We start from the raw sequence: 21,157 nt of genomic DNA, 5'->3' as shown, positions 1-21,157 counted from the left end.
GGTCGAGCATTCTGTCTGCGTCCAGGATCAGAACACAATGTTTGATTTATAAAGGAAGTTGTGTGTCCAAGCTGCTCAAACATCACAGAACTGGGGGGTTCACACTGGGGGAGATGAGTGTTTGTGTAAATATATTGTGAACATTACCTTGGACTGGTAGTCATCACAAACTGAAACTTTGGTCAAGATGTAATTTACAATCTATCAAGTCTACTGTTTCTTGTAAACTCTTGGTTCTACAGAGAATGCTAGTACTCAAAATATATTGAAATCCATTCCCCTTTTCTTACTTTGTTGATTTATTCATATGTTTCAAACTGTGGATGTAAATAATCCTCAGTCCTGGTTTGACTCCTGTTCTTTTTTTAAACTTCTCAGTACACTTGGCAGAACGGAGAAGTGTGTGAAAGGTAGAGCGACTTCAGCCTCTGGTGTTGGTATCAGCAGGGACTTCATTAAAAACAGCTGTTATTTACAATTCAAAGGCTGATACTCCATTCACCCACTTCCACTACACCGACCTTTTACCCAGATTCCACACTCATGCAGCATCTGTATGCTTGTGGCCCCGCCCGCCCTGGGATCTGTTGCTGTTTTTTAACAATCAGAGTCTTCGTCTTGCCCTTTAACCCAGAAAGCAGCATTTACTGTTCTGCAGCATCAAGGAGCTGATCAAAGAGAGAGAGAGAGACATAACAAAGAAAGGAAAGTCAGAAGCTATTTTCCTGTTTTCATCAGAGATTAATGAGGTTGTATTTATCATGTAGGGGATTAAATCAGTACCAGAAGCAGGAAAACAGCACTTTGGATTCATCATTCAAGTTTCAATCTGTTAGATTTTCAGTTTATCCATCAAACACATACATGATACAAGCTTTTAAACGTATAACGCTGTGCTGGTTGTTATTGTTTGCTGTTGTTCTCTTTCTGTAATGAACCCTAACATCCAGTAGATAATTATCATGAAGTTTTATTTAGACTTCTGTGTTTTCCAGTGGATAAAACTTTGTAAATCCTCAGATTTTTCCTGTAGCGCCATAATCAGTTTTTACAGATTTTACTCAATATCATCTTGATGGTTTAGCACAAAAGTTAATATTCATGATTTAGGAGTTAGATATCTCTGGACGTTTCCTGTAGCAGCATCACATTTTTGATTTATGAAATACTTTGTGACCAAATGACAACTTTTTAATTCACTTAACTACACCTGCTAGTGACAAGAAGCTTTCAACCTGAATTTGTATCGATTGTACAGTTATCAAGCTAAGAATCTGAAACCTCAGTCAGGAGGAGAATTTGTGACACTGGGGCGAGAGGTGGAGTATCGCAGGCTTGGCATATAGAGTCAAACAACAATTCGCACTCACACATACAATCTATTTAGATCCACCTAACCCCAATTTGCATGTCTTTGGACTGTGAAGGGAAACCGGAGAACCCAGAAAACACCCAAACAAACATGGGGAGAACAAGTAAAACTCCACCCCGAAAGACCTCGGCCGAACCTCGGACTCAAATCAGAAACCTTCTTGCTGTGAGGCGACAGTTCAAATTACGGCACTGTGCTGCCACTGCAAGAAGTAGACAAAGAACCATCACAGAATGGATTACTAACTTACTACTACTTGGATATATACATGTGGAGCTATAGTTGTGTGTAGCTGACCAGTGGATTTGAATAGTGGATTTTGTTGGTACCAGAGATGTAAATGTAGCCCGTTCAGTCTGGACTCAACTTACTGAGTTGTTCTGAGTGTAAAGCTTTGTCTGGTTGATTAATAGGTAGCAAGTTATTGTGTTTCTGTCCCACATTCAAACAACAGAAATCTGTTTTTGAAGAGAGATTGTGTTTGTGCCAAGAAAGTGACCAAACATCCATAACACCTCCCTGTCTGAAGTATTTCCCTGACATCCAGTCTGAAAAGATGGTCCATTAAAGTATGGAAGCAGGACTCATTATCCTCTAGGTTGTATAAATCAATGGTGAAGTGAAAAATTCAGATTCACCTAAACTTAACGTAGCCAACATCACTAAATTGTACATTTTAAAACATTTCTACCTTTTCAGAATTTGTACTCCCACTTAGTTTCAGCATTACAAGACTGAAACCATCAAAGTGCATCCGATAATCTAAATCTATTTCTCTGTGTGTTGCTTCATGAAACGTAAATATCTCATCAACCTTTGCTCTGTTCTGAAAACGGAGCCCCAGTTGACCGCCTCTTTGTTGTGGTGTTAACCTCTGCTTCAGTCCAGATGCCTATTTACTCACATGGGGCTTCACTGCTTCACTGCTCCCTTCATTCCATTACTTAATGCTCTGCATGACCATGAACTCTGTGAGACAGGTCCCATCACGCTCCAGTGATGTTCACCTTTTACCCAGAAACCAGGAGGGAAACCTGATGTGTGTAAAACGGCAAAAGACACACATTCAACACACACGTGCCTGTTTTTCTAAAAACAGACAGATTGATAAATGGTGATTCTGGAGAGATTAGTTTCATTTTATCTGTTGTTTGTAATAATTTATGTGCAAATAAACCTTTACTGACATTTTTAGTCTGAGGCTGCCAATGGTCAACAATATTAAAAAATGATGTATGAATTGTAAAACAGCTTTATTGTTTTTGTCAGAGTAAATCTACAATGAATTTTCTAAAAATCTCTCTAAACCAAACTCATGTAACATTCGTTCTTTCAGCTGTTTTTTAGAAAAGTAATCCTCATCCTTCGTTTGGAAGTTTCCTGAACATACGTCCTGAAGCACAACTTATTAAAGTTGCCCTGCATCTCCTGACAGAGTCTGAGCCTCTTAACAGACATTTCTGATAGCCAGCAGCTAGATAGCATGGCCAGCATAGTTGTGCAGTGTGTTGCCTGTGTATGAAAATAAGATGAAGCCCTGTGGTTGTCAGGTGAAAGGTGCGTTTACAGTGATGCTCTGAAAATGTGTTCAGTTTACATCACTGCCAATCAGAGCTCTAGCTATTTCGCTTCATATCCATGGGGAAGGACAGTGGTTCTGGAGGTGGGGATTCAAATGCGCAAACATGAACTCACAGTCGCGCTGAAATCAAGCCTGAATCACAGTATTGCTCGAGGCGTCATTACATTTAAGTAGAAATTAGTCGAAAGCTACCATGCTAATGTTTGAGATGTAAAGGATCTGTATATTTATTCCACCAGTAGGGGTTAACCAGCACTTTAAGCTAAATGCTAATGTCAGCATAGTTGATCAGATAAAACATTTGGGTGGACATTTAAATTTAAATCAATCAAATGGAACTATATAGCACGGCATCACAACAAACAGTTGTCTCAGGGTGCAACAAAATCCAACTTGTTCCACACAGAGTAAGCATGAGCAACAGCGGGGAGGAAAAACTCCCAGGTGGAAGAAAACTCCGGCAGAACCGGGCTCGGTGTCGACGGCCTCTGCCAGGACCGGTTGGGGTGAGTGGAGAAAAAAAAAATATACGGGAACAAAAGGAAATAAAGGGGGGGTGGTGGTCACAGTCTCAGGTCATGGGCTTGAATCCAGCCCGGGAATCTCCACGTGGACGTTGGCACGGTCTTCCAAGGGTGTGTTGGTCCCCCTGGGCACTCCTGCCTCCCTCATGCGCAGTAGGTGGACCCATGGCTCCAAAGGTGAGAGGTCCTCAGGTGAGAGTGCTGGTGGTTGCGTGACCCTCCATGTCAACCCTGTGACAGACTGGCGACCTCCACTAGGTCCATTAGGACATTGTCCCTCTTTATGTCAAAATTGTTTTTACATACAATTCTAGATTAGAACAAAAATGTATCAAAAGATTAATAAACTTGTTTTTTATGCGCTTGTTTCCTTCCAATTCCTTGAAACCAAAGAAAACGTGTTCGCGACTTCTTCCTGATTGGTCCCTCTTGGACTCTATTTGAAGAAAACATGTTTTGCTGCCAGCATCTCTGGACTTTGAGGTGGTGGATTACTGACGGACTGGTATCCTCCTCCCTCCATCCTGTCAGAACTACTCGCTGCTCCAAAGGAAAATGACTTTATGGGTTATTGTTCTGATAAGGAGCTGCCTGTGTTTGGCCTCCAACTCTGTTTTTCCTTCCTGTCGCTCACTGTGTACAAAGGTTCATACAAAGTGAATATAAATGTTGCTCCAGCACAGTTCAGCTGATGCTTTTGTTCATAAAGGTTTACACTGCACACGGCAAGTAACTGATGAGAGATAATAGAGGTGAAGGGTTGAACACACTCTAATAAAAGGTGTAACAGGTTACTTGTATGTTAGAGAATGAGAAAAGCTAAAGAATGAAAGTGGATTGGAAGAACTGAGCTTGGAGTTAGTATTTAGTGTTGGAATAGAGAGTAGTCTCCATTTTCTGAAAGAGACAGGACTGGACAAAAATGTACAGAAAAGTATGCGATATATGCTACATACATTATATGGACAAAGAATTCAGGTGTTTCATTCAGTTCTCCACAACCTGGCAACCCAAGTTTTGGTAGGTAGAGCATTAGAAAATAATTTACTTAACATTAATAAACATCGTCGATTACAACTTGAATATGTTGCCTCGGTAAAAAGGAATAATAGTTATCAGAGAGTGATATTCAGCAATGGAAAACCAGTTACTACATGATCCTGGTTGAATATGGCAGCCAGAATAATTTCCATTGCCTTTGTCACTGTTTCAGTTTGAATAAAATCCTCTCACTCACGGTAATAATGACTCACACAGCAACAACGTCAGCTCACAGTCATGCAGCTTTTCCTTTTCTCTGCAGACATAAACAAGTTGTTCATGATTTTTATTAATGGTGAAAAATTCTGTCTTCTACAGCAGCAACTATAAACTACTAGAATACCATTCTGACATTAAGCCCCTGAAGACAGGTTGAATATATCCACCTAGTCACATTATGTAGACGTGTACGTCTTTATCACATCATAACAACCAGTTGGAGTTTTCACAGCATTTGACATCGAGACACATCAGTAACCAACTACGACTACGATAAGTCGCATTTTGGGGGTTTTGCTTACTGTTTTAAGGAAAATGGATTTGACAAAGTTTAGTTATGATGGCAATATTTTCAGAGGAAGTCATGGGGGACCTTGGATGTATGACAAAGTGCAGTATGATGTAAAGTCATAACCAGACTTTGCTCTGTACAATGCAAAGGGAAATATGAATGGGATTTTATTATAACATGGAATATTACATTAAATCAGACAAGTATGGGAGCAAAATGTACAGAAAACATATATAAATATATATATATAATAATATAAATTAAGTTGAGTCCAGTACTGAATTGAAGTAGAACTTGGTTTGTTTTGGTTCCAGTGAGAATTGGCAGTCAGCTGTAAAGTGCTCATCTGTTATCAGGGGTTTGGGAGGATGCGGGCGTGTTCATGTCTCCTGGGTCGGATTCGAGGTCACGTCGTCCAGGAGAGAAAAAAAAGGTAATTTAACATCTCAGTGCCTCCAAAGGACCGGTTTCCTCCATCTGCACACTTCATCAGAAAACTCCTCACGTGCAAACTGCTGCATGTTGGTCAGGGTCACTGCAGGGCGTCAGAGAGAGGAAAACAACCCGACATTAAGGTAAAGGGTTATCGTCATCTCCCGATAACAGCAGCCAAACCAGGAGATCTGCCAGAGGACACTAGACTGTGATGCTCTGCATGTAATTGTTATTCATATTTCAAAAATCTTCAAAACATTCACAGGTTCTTAGTTTTTGTTATTACAATCATATCCTCATCTCATTTGCAGTTTCTCTAGAGCTGCTGTGTTTGTGTTTCTGGCCAAACACCAGAGCTGAAAACACAACACTCATATCTTATCACTTTATTAAGTCATTATGACAAACACCCTCACAGACTTTCCTATTCAAACATCTGCTAGTCACAGAGCAACACTATCATTCATCTGGAGTCGTCCTTCGGGCCACTTGATAGATACAAGTCCAAAACTTGTTTTCTTTTGTTGCCTTGCTCAAGGGCAGAACAGTGGTTTGTTTTTTAATTTTTTTTGTGTGTTAATTTTTGAGTTGCGCCCGGAAAATCTTTTTCTCTGCTGCGACAGTTAACTTGACCTTTGACTTTAGATAACCAAGATATATTCAGTTAAATCACCTCAGTGAGGTACTAAGATACTGTGCTCATGAGAATGGGATGGACGGACAGAGACGGCTATTGACAGTGCAGAGGCTTAAAAACAAAGTGTCTCTGACAGAGACTGAAATTCATTATTGATTTGGAGACAACAGACGACTAACAGTCCTCAGTAACAGTTCATCAACATTCCATCGCTAACAGGAGATCATCCTTAACAGATGGAGTTTGCGTGTCGTTGCCATGGAAATGTCAGTATTGATTTGCTGGGATTTCATTGGATTCAGTATTGATCAGTATCAGTTTCTCCAGGGTGGGACGGTTCACAGCTCTTTTCCTAGCTCTGTGTTTTGACAGTGTCAGGTTGATCATTAAATCATTTATACGTGGATGTTCTATTGTTCCTGCTGGGTCACGGACACCCGCATATCCCTGCATTGTTCCCTGTGGTCTCAAGAAAGCCAGGACTTCCTTTCCAAAGACGCTGTGGAGTGAAAGCCTGCAGACATTAATACACTTCTGTTTCTCACGTTTACAGAAAAGATGTGGTGGACAGTTTAGTTCATGATATTTACTTTTTAAGACTGAAGTAAGCTGTAGGGTTTCTATCGTTCATATATTATTGGTGTAATCTGTCAAATCTATTAGTGGGACAGTGGAAAAATCTAACCTGATTAACTACAAGATTTGATTCCTTTAAAACAATAAAATCCTTAATTTGACAAAATCCCAGGTTTGTTTTCACCCCTTTCCGTTAGTTGTTGGTTGGTTTGTATGTGTGTTTACGAGTTTAGGATTAAGATTACACGCCCGGATTACCACAACACTTGGTGGAAGGATGTGAGAAGAACCCACTAAAGGTTGATGCAGATTCAGATCAGGGGCGTATCCAGGATTTGCAAGATGTTCAACATTTTCTCTTGTTTTCCAAGAGAATAATTCACGAGTCTTGATGAAAAGAAATCAGACACATTTAGGGAACTGATATCTGAATGTGTAAACTTTGGTTCACAGCTTGATTATATTTAAGGAGACTGTTGGGCCTTGGCAGAGGTATGAGCTCTCCTGAGAGCCATAGTTACCTTTGCTTTTCTTTTACGTGTACCATGAGTTAGAGTTTACTGTCAAATCAGTGTCTATGAGAATCAAGAATGAATTTGAGGTTTGCTACATTATCTTTAATGCACCAAATGAAACAGTATAATTTAAATGTTCTCTCAGAGTTCAACAAAATCTAGATCTGAAGGTTTTTCCCTCTTTTTTGTAATCCTGCTCTTCCAGACTCATCCCACTGTCAAAACAAAATGTTAAAGATGAAAACTGTTGAAGTTATGATCTCGATGACATCAGCTGAATATGTGCCCTGTTAAACAGCTTTAACAGTGAAAACAAAACCATTTTAGCTGCAGGCAGTGGAAACTCAGACTAAACTTGGCACTCAGTAGAGGGCACAACTCTGCCAAGGATCAATCGTCCTCTCATGAAACCACATTTCATTTTACTTGATCCAGTTTTTTATTTGAATCTTGCACACACTAGTAAATATCAGAAGCCAGATTTATTTTCTTGAAGACCCTCAAATTAGTGGAAAATGACCTTTTTCACAATGTCAAAGAAAATGAAAAAAAAAATCCTGGATCTGCCCCCTGATCTGGGCCGCAACAAAATTGAATGTGTTCTTTTCTCCTCCATCCCACATCCTTCCACAAAGTATTGTGGTAATTGGTCCAGTACTTTTTGTGTAATCCTGATCTGAACTAACACACAAAAGTAGATGAAACTAAATCCTCTGGCAAAGGAACACACACACACACACACACACACACACACACACACACACACACACACACACACACACACAGAATGAAACATGATGTGATGTCCTGTGAGTCCACATGATGAAGCCCAATAATAACTAATAATAAATCTTCCAATGTCACATGAATGAAGTGTCCTTCACTCAGCTCACTGTCATTACACCAACAACAGGACATTTTGTGTCTCCAACATTCTGGGACAGGTGTAGATGAGTCTCAGTTTATAATGTGACTGATTCATATTATATATTTTTAATTGAACTATCTCAACTTCACTGGGACGGTGTAGTTTAGTTAATCTAACAGTCTGCATTTGATGTCAAGTGCCACGAGCCTCTGATAGTTTCCAATATATAATACAACAGCGCCCCCAGGTGCTGGATATTGGATACTTCAGTAAATTAAACTTAGTGTTGGCTGCAGATGTTTATTTCTGTTAACATCTTTTCTGTTTTCAACTGGATAAACAATCAGGTTAAGTGGGAAACTGCACAGACTCCATGTTTATTCTGAGATTCATTCAATCTGATTAATCAGAAATTATATGATTAATCTATATCTGATGAATCTGAGTTGTCTGTTTCTGAAATAATCTACATTTATTAGTGGTATAAACTATGATTCTTTCTTCTTTTGCTGTGTGAAAACATTGTTCAATTGCCAGATCTTATATGACATATATATATATATACGTATTCAAGAAAAAGTTAATCTATATCTATACTATATTATACTATACTCTAATATAAAATATCTATAGTATACAATGTTTATACTATACAATACAATATTGATACTGTATAAATATCTATAATTATTGTTTACTATTCTATATCTATATTATACAATATCTTCACTATACTACATCTATACTTTACTACACTAAACCTGTATTATACAATATCTATATGATACAATATATGTATACATACTAATATTCTATATAAGTCCCATGAAATAAATAAATGTGGCATTATGAAATAAAAGTCCCACGAAATAAATAAATGTGCATTATGAAAAAAATCGTTTTGAAATAAGTAATTATACTTATTTAAGTAAATGGATTCAGTTGTATATTTATGTTATGCTATATTTATTTATTCATTGCTGTATATATTTATTTAAGGATTCATTTATAGCCATATTTATTTATCATTTATTTATTTACCTATTTATCTATTTATTTAATTTCGACTCAAATGGCATTCCATACATCGTCACTTTGGCGCCATTTGACTAAACCGCTGAAAGCCCCGCCCCTCTGTCGTCACCAGCCACATGCTCCAGATGTTGTTCCTCATTGGAGGATCCAGCTGTCTGTCATTGATTCCGTCACCCTGGGATCAGCCCACACAGCTGAGTCAAACACAACGAGGTTAGACAGGAAGTTACCGGAACAGGCAGGATTCCGCTTCACAGTAAAAGCACACAGTGACGCATTCTAAAGACCTGCAGCCAACGACACAGAAACTGTTCAGTCCTCTTCTTTTCACTTCTGCAGGCGGTAAGGTGGCTTCAACCGCTGCTGCAAATTGGATGTGCACGTTTTCCACGTTCACAAAAGATTACTGTTATTATTATTATTATTTTACTGTTACCTGCTTTGTAATAACATCAGTGTCATTGGGAGTTTTATGAATGAATTATTGAACAGGCCTGTGGGGCACAAGGTAAAATGAAGCCTCAGGACTGAGACACTTTGAATACTTCTGGTTTTAAAGTCAATTAAACGACTTCAAAGAAAAACAAAAAGACTGAAATACACAAAATATCACAAAAACACTTCATCATTGAATTAAACAGTTTCATTCCTCACCATCACCCGAAGCTACTGACTCGGACATGTCATCGAATTGATGATTTTTTTTTAATTTGCTTGTGTTTTTTCTATTTACACGTGTTGAGCTCTCTCTGCCACTACAAGTAAACTACAGCACAAGTTCGAGAAGAAATCCAACAGAAAGGTCTTCATTTATTATCACACACAGACAAGCACTGTTCGAAAGTTGTTCAAGAAATAGAAAAAAAAATACCCATCATTTTTTAAAATGTCAAAGTTGTCATAAAAGCTTTATTTTGAAATCCTACACCGGACACGTGTATTTAACTTGACTTGACAGCGTGTGTGTGTGTGTGTGTGTGTGTGTGTGTGTGTGTGTGTGTGTGTGTGTGTGTGTGTGTGTGTGTGTGTGTGTGTGTGTGTGTGTGTGTGTGGTTTTCTCCTCCCAGACTTTCCCTACCTTCATCTGAGAGTCATGAGCAGACTCAGTGTGACCGGACGAGCAGAAGCCAGAAGGTAAGAGCCAACAGCCCGAGGGCTGATCGATTATCACACATGACGCTGATTGATTATCTGATTAGTTACTGATTGATCGACTTTCTCAGGAAACTTTAAACCGATTCACGCTCCGTGTGTTTAGGTTCGAAACTTCCTCACAGAGTTCTGGTGATTTATTGATCACAAACAATATTATTGTGTCTGCAGCGACTTTAAAAAACTTTATGGACTTTTAAATACTTTGTACAAGTTTGAATAATAAACTTGGTTTAAGTTGCTGCTGGAACGTTTGCAGGATATTTAGTGTCTCACAGCAACGAGTCTGGTTTTATTGTGTTATAGTGTTGTAATGTCCACTTGTTGTTGATGCAATAATCTTTCAATGTCTCAGCAGAGATTTTATTTTATTTGTAAAGTTCTTTTCAAAAATGTTCTTCCTTCAATATTTTGACTTTTCAAAGTGTTTGTCACTAACTGCTAATATTAGTGATTAATTCATTATTTGGGATTTTCTCGAACTTATTTCACAAAGTAAATGATTTTTTGTTCTCTGAAAACATTTTTTGTTCTCAGCTTCACCTAAAAAAGTAATTTGGTAGTCACAACATGACTAAAGGAAACTGGTGTTTTCATTGCTACAGCCTCAGATGAAACATGTCGTTATCTATAATTTAAGATTATAGTTTTCTCTGGAGAAATAAAATATTGTTCTTTTGTGGTTGTTGCTGCACAACTCTTCCCGAAAGTCTCATAAACGCCACATCACTTCCTTTAAACAAAAATATCTACAGATTTAACCTTTGGCTTCTTATTGATAATTTTAGTTTGACTGAATTCACTTTCTTCTGTCTCCCTCTTTTCATTTAAAAACCTAATTTCTTAGAAAAGTGCCTTGTCAATAAAGTTGTTTCTCTCTCAGACACTGTTGTGGGTGAGGCTGTACACTGGACGGAAAGCCCCCTCCTCTCCCTCCCCCTCTATTGTCAGATGTGTCTGTTATTGCGACGTGCATCCTCTCGCCCTCCTCAGTTTTCCAGAGCAGAGTTTTTAAATCTGTGGATGTTCTGACGTTGGCCCAGCCTATAGTGATGCAGACACAGTGTCATGTTAAGTCTGATGGACCACGACCCCAGAGAAGGTCAAGTCCAGATGTTTCCAGAAGCTGCAGTTCAGTTAAATACTTGAAAATGACATTAAAGGTAAAAAAAATACCATCCAGACTTTAATGATGGGATAAATAAAGGAGGAGGAAACATCAGATTTTAATTCCTGAAGGGTTGTGGAATGAGATTCTGAGAAATGCAGGAAATCAGGATCTTAAGTTGAGACCTCTGAAATAAAATGATGGCAGGTTCAAATATCTCAACAACCAACACTCCAGACATCAATAGTTAATCATAATTTATTTTCCAAGAGACACTTGTTTTTTGCTAAATCTTAACTTTACCTGTTGCCATGCACAGTTATTATAGAACAAATATCATTTCATGGACTGAGGAAAGTTCATGATGAAAAGAACAGTTTGCATTTGATTATGACGGCACTTCTTGAAGTACACAAGTACACAACTGTAGTGCAAAAGTTCCAGCCACTAAATATAAAGTGTGGAAGCTTTTCAAAATATCGGGTAGAGAGAGACGAGGACATAAATTGTAGAACATTGTGTTAACATGCGGATCACGCAAACACCAGTGACGGCTCAAGATTCAAGATGTTTTACTGTCACACCAGTTCCACCATTATAATCATGTGGGAAAACTATTGCACAAACTTTCTACAGTAGCAAAATTAAAGTAGTAAAGTGAATAAAGACAAACCTATAAGACTGACCTAAAGGGTAAAGAGCTCCCGACACGACCCTCGCTCGTCACTGTCATAGATTTGAAATGAGCTTGTTTTCTTTCTGATTTCGACCAATTGAAACTGGTTGGACCTAAAAGAGACCGAAGAAAAACATTAATTCTTATGAGAAACGTCAGGATGCATCATCTCTTTTTGTTGAACTGAATCACTTTAGCCAACAGATGTTTCTGAAGCCGTCTTCAGACAAGTACTCCAGAAAATGTCCAGACGGTTGGTTTTGAACCTTCTCTAGTCTTTGTCTTTCGTATGTGAAGAACGCAGCAGGAGATTGTTTGGGTCTGACGTGTTCAGCTGAGGGGTGGTGTCTGCGTAGAGGATGCAGGAGGCGGGACATGACGTATAAATTATGCTGCGGAAATTACGTGTATTTGTTTACAGCACATGGTACAGGTGTCTGACCTCATCAACTAAAGCTTTCAAATCTCGTTATCTTTCCAAGTGGAGATCTTCGTCCGCGTCTTCTACATGTATGATGCCTCTTTTTATCCTGAGTTATTCTTTTCTTTCAGTTTTTTCAGTTTTGCATCCGTCAGGTATTTTACACGCCAACAACACACCCATTTGCTCGCAGTGTCATTTTCCTGGTGTGTTCTCACACCGGCTCGCAGGGACATTCTGTTTTTTCAGAATCAGAATCAGGAAAAACACAAGAGAAAGTTTTGCATTCTTGCATACAGCCCCTCCAGATCATTTCAGGAGAATATCCGTCTGAAAGCAGCTAATCTGTTGCCTCATAAAAGAACTTGGCCAAAGTACTAATCGGTTGTTTGATTGGTGAACACAGGTCAGTCGACTGTACAGTGATGAGATGAGAAAGGAAGTTACATTGAGATAGAATCATCCTTTTGAATTAGCGTTAAGCTTAAAAGTTTCCTGCAGCTCCCTCAGGAGAAAGTGTCTCTGCAACAGGAGCCTGGGGCTTGACTTACTGCCATCGCCTCAAAAATAGATGCTCTGTAAGTTTAGTTGGAGGTGGCAGAGTGTCTGTGTCTGTGTGGGGGGGTCCAGTGTCTGATACTCTGGACATTTTCTCTCTGCTCGACGAGCGTTAGGGCTGTTAGTTTATTTTCTGTCACACACACCCACTTTTCAATTCATGCATTCTCACCTTGTTTACAACTCAGAACAGACTGAGCAGTTTATTAAATCACAGCTGAATTAAATTTCCTCACGCTCGTGGGTCCCTCTGCTTAATAAACTACATGCTGTCATATTTTTAGCGCTATTACCAGTGCATTTAATTTTAGAGCCTCGACACTGAGAGTTACTTGACGTGCTGCAGTGACATGATGCAGTGAGAAAAGAAAAACAGGGACACGACAGCGTTTGATACGTTAGTGCTCAAGTCAGGGCTCAACAGTAAACAGTAAAACTGGCATGTTTTATAGGCTCTAGCTTTAGTTTCTGCAGTGTGGTTTTATTTCAGAAAATACAACTGAAATTGTCATTGTTCATATCATACTTCCTGCAATTATTAAATCTACACCAGTAAACTGTGATTACAGACTTTGTCATGGTGCTTCAAAATAAGAAAGTGGCTTAATATCAAGAACATTTGGAGGACAACTTCCAAATCAATTCAAGATATTGTTATTAAAACACAGTGTTTCTAATCCTCACTCTGGGATTTCAATACGACCACAATCTCATGTCCTGATTTTCACGTGTAACGTGTATATCTCAGTCATGTCTTTTCAGACGTTAAGATGTGTTGGCAGCTGTTATCTCCTTCTATGTTTGTGTTTCTTTGCCATTTGTTTTGTTGCAGGCAAAAGCCTTCTGAAAAGTCTTGAGTCTGTTTTGAGCAGTCGACCGTACTGTTGTAGTTTTCCTCTCTAGACATGATTTTTGTGAAGATGGTAAAAGATATCGGTGTTGTTTTGACTATATAAAAGTAGTTTTTTGGTCTGATGTCGGACTTTCACACCCAATCTGTCTTCCAGAAGTTGCACCTCTTTGCGGTTCAAGCACCTCGTTCTGTTGTGGCTGTTCTGAATGACTGTTCAGTGTCGTGTTCTGTCCTCTCCATGTTTTTCCTGTTTTGCATTATTGCAAATTTCCTGCGTGCGTCCGTGTTGTGTGGGAAAAAAAGTAAAGTGTCACCCAACGGATGAAAAAGAATTCCTACAAAGTGTGATTCTTGGCCCAGAGAAATAAACAGAGCCTGTTATGAAACAAGACTTTCTTTTATCCTCATATCACACAGCTCTACTATCACATGACAAACTCAAAGATTCAATCAAAGAGTTTTCCAATGATGCGAACGTACAGTTCCGCATCCCATGTGATGTGAACGCAGCTTGAGTTCAGCTGCAGCTTGAATTCAGCTGCAGCTTGAATTCAGCTGCACATTGTTTCTTTCGTCATCTGGTTTGTAAATCTGAGCGTCTTGTGAACACTTTACTGCCATCGCCTCACTCAGTTCTTATTTATCCTGAATTTGAAATTGAATTGAAAGTACTTTTCAAGTAGCATCGATCAAGTCAAAGGGAAACTCCAGAGATCCTGTCACATCAGTCAAAGTGGAATTATGAGCAGCCCTATGGGGAAGTGTGAGATACAGTGAATTTCTGACACTGATGACAAAAATAAGTACATATACATTACAAATACATTAAAGTTAAATCCACCTCTAATAGAACTGACTCACCTTGTTTCTTTATGTCCTGTTTCACATGCTATAGAACCACTAACAACACATAACAAGACAAAAGAAGCTAATTCAGTTAGCACCAGGGAATAAGTCATTCTCCCTTCGTCACATTAATAATTATTGTCCATGATCTTCTCATTCTACCAACATGAACGTGCTGAAACCTATGACCGTCAGGTGTCGAGTTGCATTGTGGGTAAAGTAGGTACCATCACAAGGCAGAACAATGGGGAAAATATCTCTGGTTCTCCAATTCTGTAGAAAACTGCTGTTTGTGGGTCTGACTGTGTTTTGTGAGTCCAAAGCTAAATCAGAGGAGTTTAACTTTCTGTGTGTAGCTTTAACTCTTCCACTTGTGCTGTGTGTTTATCAGTTTGAGTCCAAACTGTATTTGATCCATGATTAAAGCGCTAGGTTGATATCCACTGTTTGCAATCACAACATTAACTGTTTTTTTCTTCTTCTAATGTTTAAACACATTCTCTTCCTCATGGAAGTCGCAAAGGTTTGTTTACCTTTTTAAACCTCAGGCATCTTTCTCCGAGGCAACAATTAGTTTGAAGTGTGGAGCCCGTGTGAAACCTGATAGCAGGAGGCTTTCATCTTAATTAGCAGGCATCCAGGCTTTGAAAATGGAAATTGCCTCTTTCTGCTTCATGGCCGATTCCCTGATTGGAGTAGCTTCACATACTGAAAGCAGGAGAAGCTCTTCAGAGGTTCAGCCTGGGGTGTTTGAGAGAGGAGGCAGAGATTTCTAGTTCTTAAAAAGTAGAAAAAACACTTATTTGATTTGTCTTAAGCAGTTTTTGGGTCTGGACATTTTCTGGAGTTTCCCTTTCACGTGTGAGGAGCGCAGCAGGAGAGTCTCCGGCTCAGACGAGTCAACAACAACAGAAAAATGTCCCGAACACTAAGATGAGGGGTGGAGCCAGGGAGAGCTTTCACATGCCGAAATCGTGTGTTTTTGTTGACAGCACATTGACACCAGCGTCTGCACTTATCACCAAAAGCTCTCAGATCTCGTTCTCTTTTCAAGTTGACATCTTCGTCCAAGTTGACATCTTCGTCCACGTCTTCTACGTGTATGGCTCTACAATTACTGTTAATAACAGGTTTTGGAGTTTGTTACCATCCCTGGTAGCAAACATGGTTTGTTTGCACTGTACGTTAAACTTGGTCTTTTCTGGCTGAAGTTAAGTGGCAATGTGACATTTACAGGAGTTTTTTGCAGCATCATTTTATTGACCATAACAGTCTCAGGATCACGAGTTAATTACTCTGATTTTTGAAGCCAATATTAAATTTTCCTGAGATTTGAGTTTGTTTTCTTCAGAAAAATCGTCTCGTGACAGATTCATGTTTTTGCAGACTGTCCTCACTTGATCTCATCATCAGGTCATTCCTCTCTGCTTTTCAATGAATTAAATCAATTACATTCTTTCCTTTGACATTATGTAATTCTGTCTCTCTATGACAGTCACGTTGAATCTCATTAACTCTGAATTATTGTGACAACAGATATCTCAGTTGTGATCATGAAAAAATCGTGTTTAATAGTTTGCGACAGCTTGTAATAAAGACCTGTTTGTATCTCAGAATAATAGCAATAAATCTAAAGATAAAGGGATCAGGGTAATCAGAAAATTTGGAGGCGCAATTAGAGACGGAGAATGAAATGTTCATTTGTGGTCTCAACAAGGGCGAACTTTTAATACATTTACACGAACTTGTATCTTATGTTGGTATATTTGTTGCACGTTTACACTTGAGGTCACATTTGCCTGCAAACAGTTGATGCTCATGAATGTAAAATGTCCAGGAAAACAAACTGTATCCACAGATCCACAGTATGGATATGTGGTCCAATCAGGAGCTCCTCCCTGTGCTATCCCCCCTGCCTGAGAATCGCCATATGAAAAAGCAGGGGGCTAAAAATACCAACGTTAACTCAAGTAGTGTCAGGGCTTGGGAAAGAGACACTAATCAAACTCTGTGCACTGAGGTCAGGGTGGGAAAACACCAAAATAACCAGACGCTGCAAGAGTTTGTCAGCATCTGAGGACTTTATTTACTTTACCAGGCAAGAAACAAGTTTCATTTATAGGTCGTAATAATCTTAAAATGCTTTTTTTGACTGGTAAAAAGTGAAAGTGCTGAAAAAGTTTTGACTCTTGTGGCTTCAGCACCAAACTCATCAGATTCCTGCTCCGCCTAAACCGTCGGCTTCGCTCCGAAAGCACCAAACCACGACAGCTTTTGGAAACACTGACTGCAAGTCACTGTGATGCCAGAAACCTTTTAACCCAACTTCCCCTTTATTGGCTCAAACAATGAAAGTTCTGTGGTTGTATTCAGACTTTCTGTGTCGCCGTCTTGAAAATGTCCGCACTGTTTCTGCTTCTGATGCCAGAGGAACGACTCTGTGAGGCCTTGAACTTCAGTTTCACACTCTGAAACATGGGCCTGGTTTCCCAAAACCCTTGCAGCACAGAGATCACCTCTGTTCACCGGCTCATAACGGAACGAATGATGTGTTTAGCACGGAGAAGCCTGTGGAAAAGCTCCACTGCCCTATTAATTCATAGAGGATGACAGAACAAGGTCCCAACACCATGTTTAAGTGCTGAGATGAAACTCTCTGCAAATGAAATTTTTATATAATATTATTTCCCTCTTCTCTTACCTTTTGATTTCATTTGTCTTGTTTTGTATTTTCTGATTTTTTATGAATTTTTGTAATCTGGTCTTTTTGTACAGCCTTTGGAGGCAGCTTTAAAATATTATGTAGCATAATAATGCTGGTGCTACTTTCTGTTTGCGATTAAAAGTGATAACGAGTGGTTTTATTACGGCTAATAACTTAATCCCGCCTCCTTTTAAAGATTAATAAAAGCAAATATTTGGCTGGTTATAAATTGTTGAGTAATTAATAATGTTAGCCATGATGTGCAAATCACAAAACATGGAGGCGCGGATGCACTGGCTGTTTTTTTAACAAAAAAGGACAAAATATGTTTTCGTATTTGCTCTTGTAATTTCTTATTTGGTGTTTTGTGATTTGCACTTCAGGGGAGTCATCTGCAGGTATCAGTAGAAATCAACAGCCTGATCTGCAGATTAATTGATCATGAAGATTATCACTTTTTGCTGCTCTAAAATTAATCTGGGTCCATATGATCTGCTGCTCTTTTTAAAACAACTGATATTATTGGTAAAATGTGAGAAGCTAATGAGGAAAACCCAAACAGAGGGATTTTACAATCTAATAGTAGTTCTTATTAATGGCTTATAACTAATATGTAAAACTGTAATTTCTCATGAAGTAACCAGTGAGTCCTAAGTCAAAACCTCTTCTGTTTATATACTGAGCAACTGTCATGGAACTGCAAAAACAAGGAGGAAAGAAAAGAAAATCAATAAATAATCTAAGGCAGCAACACTGATTTGAATAAAAGCTTAATGTCAACGGTCTTTTGCCATTTGGGTGAAATCATTGTCTCAGAGTCGACTGCAGGGCAGCAACGTGGTTAATTAAGTTTCGCAATCTCTGGCAGACATCAAGCTGCATCTCACTGAGAGTACAGGAATAATGAGCAGTCTGAATTTCAGAGGCTCGGTGATTCCCTACATCAGGGAAACTGAATTAGAGCCCACAAACATGTATTTTCCACGGGAGCAACTCTGATGATGATAAAGGTGTGTTCTCAGGAGCCTCGGAGACATTTCAAAGACCATCCTCTGCCTTGTCATTACCACGACCCTCTTCATCAAAGAGATGTTGAACTGGTATAATTTTCAGCAGTGAAGGAAATAACACGATAACAGACACACATTTAAGATGTTTCTTGGCAGAAAACGGCAGAGGCGGACATCTGGTCTTGTTCTGTATTTATGCAAATCAAACATCTGGAGGCTCCAGTGGCTACTGTTGTAACGCAGACAAATGGGTCAGAGTCTCCTCCTAAACACAAATCTGTGGACCAGATATCTAGGTCAACTTAGAGAAACTTTAAGACGCTCTGTCTCATTTTTTATTTCTTTGTCTGGAAAACACAAAAAGCTTTTTTTATTAGATAAAATGAGAGAAAAGTTGAAAAATGTTGCTGCTGATGTTTGAGCCAAATAAAAAACTTCTGAGGTTTGATTGTCGAGTTGGGGAAACAAATCTGGAAAACAAGGTATGTTTGGTCCAGAGTGCAACGTGAGCTCACCAGAGCTGGAAACTGGCTAATTGGGGGGAAAACTCGATTTGTGAGCACTGCTTTGTTCCAGGAAGGGGCGGCCAGCCGGCAGGCATAGCTCTGCATCAGCCTCAGCTGACTGGATGCTGCCGCTGTTGTTGAGATATGAAGTGCGTGCTGTTTGCAGCTTTTTAGGCTGTAAAATGATGCCAGCATCATTGTTTCCAGAAAGAAACGTATAATGTTGCCTTTACAGTCAGGTCTATGGTCCTGTGGTTTTCCATGTTTACTGGATGTAAGACCACAGTGCAGTTTTCCCCAACAAATGCAAATTGTTTCTCTAGTCCTTCATCTTCGTGGAGAAAATGCACAAAAAAAACCTTAGACTTTAAATGATATTTACGAACATTCAGCTCAATGAATAGAATGACTGAGGTGCTGTAGGATTTTCTCAAGGTCTACTTGGCATTTTGGCATTTTACTTTGGAGAATTAACCACAGTTCCTCCTCTTGTTTAATCCGTCTTACTGTCTTCTGTCTATTCATGTGACTGCAAGATGTTCAGATCAGGGTCTGTCAGGGTCGTACCATCTGCTGCAGGACTGCTTATTCCTCTTGATGCTGCAGTTCTTTGTGACTCTCGCTGAATGCCTGGGATTGTCTCCAGAATGAACTGGGACTGATCAGATGGTTTAACGAGGAGGATAATCTAAATGTCTAAAATGCCTACAACTCGTGCAGTGTGCTGTTGGGTGGTTCTCAGTGTGAAGCAGCTGTAACGAGGCTCAGCACCTCCAACTCTTGAGTCTATGGTGCTCTGCCAGAAAATTATGGTTTGACTGCTTCTGGTTGGGAGCAAGTTCTGCCTCAAGTAGTAAATTACGAGAACATTTGGGGCCTTTATTAGTTTAATAAAGTGAGAATAAGATGGAATGTGCTCAAGAACTTTAGGTAACGTACACTGGGATCTTGTTGTTGGGCTGTGTTGATGCTGGATTAACCGTCCTATGCATCTCTGTAGTACAGTCTTACTTACTGAAATTAATTAATACAAATCTATTCTAAAAGAGACGAAAGCAGAACACAGATTTGTTTTTAACTCAAACTAATTGGAAACCAGTCATTGTGTTTATTTACACCTTTCATTGGGGGTTTGGAATATTCCATAAATAATTTCTGCATTAGGACATCCTTGAAATGTATATATCCTGGGAAAAAATCCAGCTGTTTCATTGGCCTGAACTGTGAAAACATCCATAAAGTTGTGACTGTCTTTGGCAAGCTGACCCCAGCACAATGTTCCGCTCTAGCTGTGTGAGTTCCTACGTCACTCCAGTTCAAATGAGATTTAACATTTTCAGTGGAAAATCACCAATCAAGGTTTGTATCAGTCCTTAACATAGTGGGCAGCTTGTCTACTGGTTTTTATTCAGAAACATCAACATGTCTACATACTGTAGGGTCAGACTGGGGACAGACTGTCTACTGTGGCGGAGAAGAACCTCTGTGGCGGTAACGATAGTCTGTAACGATAAAACGGTAAATGAAAAACATCCCACGTCTGCAGAGTTCATAGAAACTTAAGTGTCACAAGACTCAAGTGTTGAGATAAGAGTCAGTTCTAGAAAATCAAATAAACCCCTAAAACTGTTATGATCATGTGTACAGGAGGATAAATAACAGGGTTTATCATAATTCATGGAGAAATGGAAAGTAATTAAATCATTTTGAAAGTACTGTACTTGAAGGCAAACAAGTTAATCCAAAATGATTCAGAATGAAATAAATATATTTCAATATCAGACGCTGAGATCTGAGAGAAGCAGTGGATAGTTTTGTGATTTGTCTCTAAAAGTTGTCACTGGAAGTCAACATCCATGGACAGTGGTGCGTCTCCATTAGAAGTTTGAGTCCGAGCCTCCAGCGCTTTACAAACCCTGCCACTGCCTCTCCATCTTGAAACTGTCCAAGTGTTGGAGTTCCCCAGCAACTTTATTCAATTCACTCTGACATTTTGTGACACGAGGGGGGGGGGGGGCCTCACTAAACAGTTCAAAAACAGCTTCGCCACAAAGAGGCACAATGCGTCATTGTGGAGGCTGAATGTGCCTGATTGTGTTTGCTGGAGAATCTGGAAGGAAGAGGGAGGAGAGGCAGGACACGTGATGTTTGAAGTCAACCTGATTGTGATTAAGGAGAAATTCAATTTTTTGTGTCTGTACAGTGGTGCTCGCTCGATGTTGACAAT

General features: G+C 39.3%; 1 protein-coding gene across 2 annotated transcripts in view; it reads left to right on the top strand.

Moving 5' to 3' along the window:
* The first annotated feature begins 10,144 nt into the window (after positions 1 to 10,144).
* The window catches only part of kank3 (KN motif and ankyrin repeat domains 3), a 29,476-nt gene continuing 18,463 nt past the window's right edge, over positions 10,145 to 21,157 (top strand). The window contains exon 1 of one of the 2 annotated variants that reach the window (XM_069521769.1): positions 10,145 to 10,230. The gene's annotated coding sequence lies outside the window, so the exon portion shown is untranslated. The remainder of the gene's footprint in view (positions 10,231 to 21,157) is intronic. The other variant, XM_069521770.1, reaches the window with a different exon arrangement.

Source organism: Paralichthys olivaceus, chromosome 3 (genome assembly GCF_024713975.1).
Source record: "Paralichthys olivaceus isolate ysfri-2021 chromosome 3, ASM2471397v2, whole genome shotgun sequence".
Classification (NCBI taxonomy): Eukaryota; Metazoa; Chordata; class Actinopteri; order Pleuronectiformes; family Paralichthyidae; genus Paralichthys; species Paralichthys olivaceus.
Note: the sequence above shows the minus strand (reverse complement) of the source record. Positions and strands in the feature narration are given on the sequence as shown.